Genomic DNA, 6,145 nt, shown 5'->3' with positions numbered 1-6,145 from the left:
GATGTTAGGAAGTTTTGGGAAAACGCCAGCAGAACTGATTCAGTGAGGAGAGAAATGAAGGGGGGCAAATTTTTAGTTGACGATGATGAAGGAAATGCCATAAGAGTTCACACTAGTATGGCATGGAGAGGCCACGTCGAACGATTTTCACTCTTATACAGGTAGAGGATTTCAAGAGTGAAGTAACTTCTGGAACGGTAGAACCCTTATCCTCGAGTGGCCTCCGGGCCTTGATAAGTGGAGAATTCTTAAAAAACACAGGGCCCATCCATTTCATGAAAGATCTGGTTAGGTTTTTGTACTGAAAGAAAGAAAGGGTGAGAGAGAGTGAAAAAAAAAGAAAGAAAGAATGGACATTTGAGGAGATCGTTTGCTGGCAACGATCCCATGGACCAGAAATTAGAACTACCGACTATAAATTGGATGGTTGTAGGTTCAATCCCAGCTAGGGAAAGGTGCTAGTCTAGCTGCACTGTTGAGCTGTGATACAGCGAAACAGTACTGTATGTGGATAACTCCCTGTCTCTCTCTGTCTCTGTCTGTCTGTCTGTCTGTCTGTCTCTCTCTCTCTCTCTATATATATATATATATATATGTGTGTGTGTGTGTATATATATATATATATATATATATATAATATAAAGCTGAATGTGTGTGTGTGTGTGTCACGAATAGGCTCCTATATGGTTGACTATTTTAAAAAAATATTACATATAATGATAGATGTATCGAGACACAGGAATGGGTATGTTTGATCTGGCAGAATGGTGGTTCATTAAAATTGTGGGGTCTGCGTTCGTCCTGGTCCACAAAGTATGGAAATAAAAAATTTAAAAAATAAAAAATAAAAAATGTTTACAAGTGTTTTTGATATAGATATACATAAGAATACTTTGATAAGTATGTCTTAACTTAAATAGGGATAGTATAATAAAATTGTGGGGTTTGCGTTCGCGCCTGGCTTCCATAGAATGGAAATAGGCACAAACTTTAATAAAGACTTTTCATATCTATCTGCGTAAGTATACTTTGATAATTGTTTCAGTTTGAAGAAATATGGTATAATAAAATTTTGGGGTGTTCGTTCGTGCCTGACCTCCATGGAATGGAAATATGTCACAAAGTTTAACAAGGTTTTTTAATATAGATCCACAGAATATTGTGATAAGTGTTTCAGTGTGAACAGATATGTTATAATTAAATTATGGAGTTTATCTATTTTATTTTTACTTTCATCATATTTTCCTTTGGTTTTGATGCCCCAAAATTCGAAGCTATCTCTTTACAACCCTTCCTTTTCATAACCTATCATACTTTCATAAATCAGAGTCCATTTTCTATAGGCTGTTTTTGAACCCGATCAAGGACGGGTAATTTTACTAGTATATATATATATATATATATATATATATATATATATATATATATATATATATATATATATATATATATATATACCAGAATAAAATCATTTAACAATCAACTGGTATGGAAACATGTGATTATAAGTTTTACAAAATATTATTGGTAGCAATATACTATAAGTACTATCCCATCTAAATAAAAATTGCTCGATATACAAGATAGAGCAAATAAATAAAATTTTATATCATTTTCATTAACTTCCCTTACTCTATGACATTTAAATACTTAAACAACTTTTAACTGTGATTTTCCATGTTTCACTGACTAGCAAATAAGGTGTAAACCATTATAATTATTTGCTAATATTTCTCCTCTGAAGAGATAGTAGAAATCGAAATCCTATAGGATAAGGAGTTATAATATTTCAAATGTATTCTTTGTCTTACACAGAGTAATAAAAATATTTGATATGAAATTTAAATATTTCACGTCATAAATTGTTAAATTTATTGAATGACTAAAATTTTATATATATATATACATATATATATATATATATATATATATATATATATATATATATATATATATATATATATTGGGAACTCCTGGAAATAGGCTGATGATCTTGGATGTAACGCGGCACATCATGCTGGGCGATTCGTACATAAAGACGCTGGGTCGTCTTGCCTGTATAGACGGCACCACACCGACATTGAAATTTATAAACAATATTACTTGACTGCATCTTCAGGTTAGAATCGCCCAGCATGTGCCGCGTTGCATCCGAGATCATCAGCATATTTCCAGGAGTTCCCAATTAGTACAATCGGTATATATACTTAGTATATATGTGTGTGTGTATGTATATATATATATATATATATATATATATATATATATATATATATATTGTATGCAGGTTTACTTGTTTTCACTTTTCAAAAAGACACTCCGCGTAGACTGAATTATTATAAACGTTATTTTTCTAGCGATGGCGGTGTTGTAGTACCTTTTTGGTCATCCTGTATAATTATGTAGGAAAAAAAAAATGCCCCCAAAAAAAAAATGCGCGCGCACGCACCATATGTAAAGGCGTGCACCGTTTCGCGCAGATGTTCGTGTGTAAAAACTCGCGTGTTTAAATACCGAAACATCACGTGGGGCTTTGGAATTGCTTACATCACCTCTTGATATATTTTATTTTATTTATTTATTTATTTTTTATTTTTTTTGTATTTGATTGCGGGGTGGAGGTTCTGTCTGAAGATTTGCTGGAATTTACAAGCATAAGCATTAGCGACAATAAACAGCAGGTGCGAGCGATTACCCTTCTTTTCGTTACTCAACCGAGTGACCACGCCTCCCCTGATAGGCAGAAGCATCCTCACCGTTCTTCTATAACTCTAACGTATAGACAAAGAAAATATATATATTACAAAGAACTTTCACGGATTTCTGGGGTGAGGTATTTCTGTTATTTACGTGGACATGTTTTGAGCTTCTTTCATCATCTTAATTCTTTTTTCATGTTCACACAATTTCCGAAGATGTACTCTTCTGTCTTCTTCGGATGCATTTCGCTATAACCGGCAACCTTCTTGAAATTAAACACTGGATTTTTTTATTTAATACCAGTAGGGTCACCCAACGTTGTTCCGGACAAAACTGTTACATACTTCTATTAGAACTTCTAACTCTTAATTTCTCTCTGGAAACTGACGGTGGCTAAGTGATTAACGATATGGACTGACAACCTGGGTGTGCCAAGTTCGACCCCGGATTGTTCCACGGAAAAATTTTAACTTAGGATGTTGGCAACCTTTGTGTGGTTCCTCCTGTAAGTACTCGATGTCTTTCTAGAAAGAATTCTAACTGGAAAAATATCGGAAACCCCAATGCAAACAATAGAATCATCTAATTCCTACGGAATGTAATGAATGAATGGTATCTCTATTTTTCTATTCTTCCTTGTTTTCCCCGTTTTCACCCCCCCCCCTCTCTCACTCTCTCTATATATATATCTCCACCCAGTTCTCCCTTTGTCCTTAAACATACACAAACTCATTTTTATAGATTATTCGACGAATGAGTCGGCATAAGGAAAATAACTTCTTAATTCAAAATTCATACTTCCTCCCTTTAGTTAGTTTTTTTTTTTGTTATTTTTCACCTCAAACAAAGCACACTACCACTTCTATATAGGGGGCTAATATCGGGGATGTAAGTTGCATGAGTATTACGTAGGGAGATGAGCACCAAGATGTCTGTTCACATTACATTTGAACTTCTGCGTGTCAGTACAGTTGGGAAAGCAGAATCCCGGAAGGGAGTTCCAAAGTGTAGCAGTTTCGGGGAAGAAACTATTTGAGTAGAAGGCTTTCTTACATCTAAAGATCTCTACTGTGAAGGGGTGTGATTTTGCTGCTTGTCAGGTTTGTCGGGGTATTTACGTCGAGGGGATACAAGTGTTTGTAGTGCGTCGGAGCATTCACCATTAAAATACTTGTAAAACAGGAAGAGGGATACGACATTTCGTCGGTGGGACAGAGGTTGAGCTTAGATGATAGTTCAGGACCTGTTTAGTTGGCGACTCTTTTTCGAACCGTGTCTATGAGCGAGAGACTAGTAGCAGATGCAACAGCCCAAATGTGGCTACAATACTCCATACATGGGCGAATGGTGACCTTGTAGAAGTACAGGATACTTTTAGGTGTAAGTAGCTTTCTAGCACGGCAGAGAGAACCCACCTTCCTCGTAGTGGCCCTGGCAATGCTCTCCATGTATCTGTTTCACTATGAAATGGCTGAAAAACCGACTTGTGCCAGTTTAAGGTCAAAATATATTTTCTAAAGTTTATATGTTATTCAGCCGGGACAACGCCAATCAAGAAAATATCAACATGGTGAGTGTTTGTTTCTTAGATTTCGACTTTTAACTGAACATACGCTCACCTACACACATGTACGAGGTGTCTCAAATAAGTCTCCATACTTTATTTCGTATGGGCACTTTTACTGATAGTACACACATGATACTCTAGTCTCCTTCGAAGTAATCTCCTTCAGCTGTAATGCACTTGTACCGTTCGAACAACTTCTGGAAGATCTCATGGAAGTCATCTTGTTTGAGCGTGTCAATGGCCCTCACTACAGCCCCTTTCATGCCCTCATTTCTCTTATGTTAACAACCTCTAAGGTTTTCTTTGAACTTAAGGCATAACTAGTAGTCACGGGGAGCAAGGTCTGGACAATAGGGAGGCTGGGGAACTGTCTTGATGCCCATCTGGGTCAAATAGTCTGTGACAAGAATGTATCTTCTCTGAGCACCGTTGGGACAAACTTCGTGCAAATCCTCCGCATCTTTAGTTCCTCACAAATAATTGGATATACAGTTCTAACACTAACATCAAACCGCACCTATTGTGTCTCTAGACACACGACGGTCTTTATCCATGAAATTCTTTATTTGCCCAATGAACTCTGATGTTCTGACTTTATTACTTCTCTCACACTTCTCAGCATTTCTCACAGACTCCCTGCCTTCCTTGAATCTCTTATGCAACTCAAAAACTCGATTCATGGAAGATTGTTCAAAAGCAGTCTGAAACATTCCATACGTTTCTGTTGTATTTTTCCAAGTTTTAAACAGACTTTCATTGCATATCGTTCTTCTAAAGTATCCTCACGTCCAGATTGCATTTTTTTGGAATTCACCAGCTGGGTCGATCAGGCTTTAGTAGGGTGTATTTCAATTTCGTGCTACGGCTGTTCATTTGAACCTAAAATCATAAAAATTGGCCAGTCAACTCATAAGATGTATAGCTATAATATACTGAGTTTTCAAGTATCTATGACAATTTTTAATGCCTGTACCAAAAAAGTCTGGAAACTTATTGAAATCAACTCGTAATAGATTTAACTGCAGTAGATTCATTCTATTTCCTGATCCATGACTGTAGAGGATATTTAACCTCAGCTAATTATCATGCAAATATATTTGTTCCTTCGAGTAATCATACAGAACCACACCAATGAGGAAAATGTCAATATGGTGAGTGTTTGTTCTGTAGATTTTGACTTTTAATTGAACATGCGCTCACCTAATATCTACTAGATACTATCCTCGAGTGTCTGAGGTCTCTCTGTACAGGGGTTTGTCAGGACAACCTGGCATGAGGATACTTTTCTTTACAAGTAACACCTGACCAAATATTCAAAATCACATATTATCTCCTTTCTATCGCTAACTCACATTAGCTTTTATGAGGAATTATGCACCTTACTCCAAATGATGTTACCTCAAGTAATAGAACGAAGCTAGATACTCCACCAGACTAGATAAATTCTGGTCCTGGGATCCAGTAAAACCAAGAGATCAAAACGAAAGATATACTACAACGTATAAAAATGGTTAATTGGGGAGAGGAAAATTATGTTCTTAATTTCTTTATTAACTCAGTATTTGAGAGATAAAGAAATTTAATGAAACATTCGAATATCTATGTATCTCATATAGAGTTCAAGTGTTAGCCTCAGGTAGTGTGTCCCTTGATTTCTGAGAATTTCGACTGAAGTAAAATAAAACCAAACAAAAATATGTAATAGGTTTAACCGTAGTAGATTTATGCCATTTCGTGATCTATGTCTTTAGAGAATATCTAATATCAGTTAATTATCATGAAGCATATTTGTTCCTTCGAGTAATCATATAGTATGGTTCACGGAGCAGAAAACAAAGTATGCAACGAACTACTACCAAACTAAAATGTAATTTTCTA

Source organism: Euprymna scolopes, chromosome 22 (genome assembly GCF_053919585.1).
Source record: "Euprymna scolopes isolate OS-2025 chromosome 22, ASM5391958v1, whole genome shotgun sequence".
In the NCBI taxonomy this organism is placed as follows: Eukaryota; Metazoa; Mollusca; class Cephalopoda; order Sepiida; family Sepiolidae; genus Euprymna; species Euprymna scolopes.
This window is presented reverse-complemented; position numbering follows the sequence as displayed.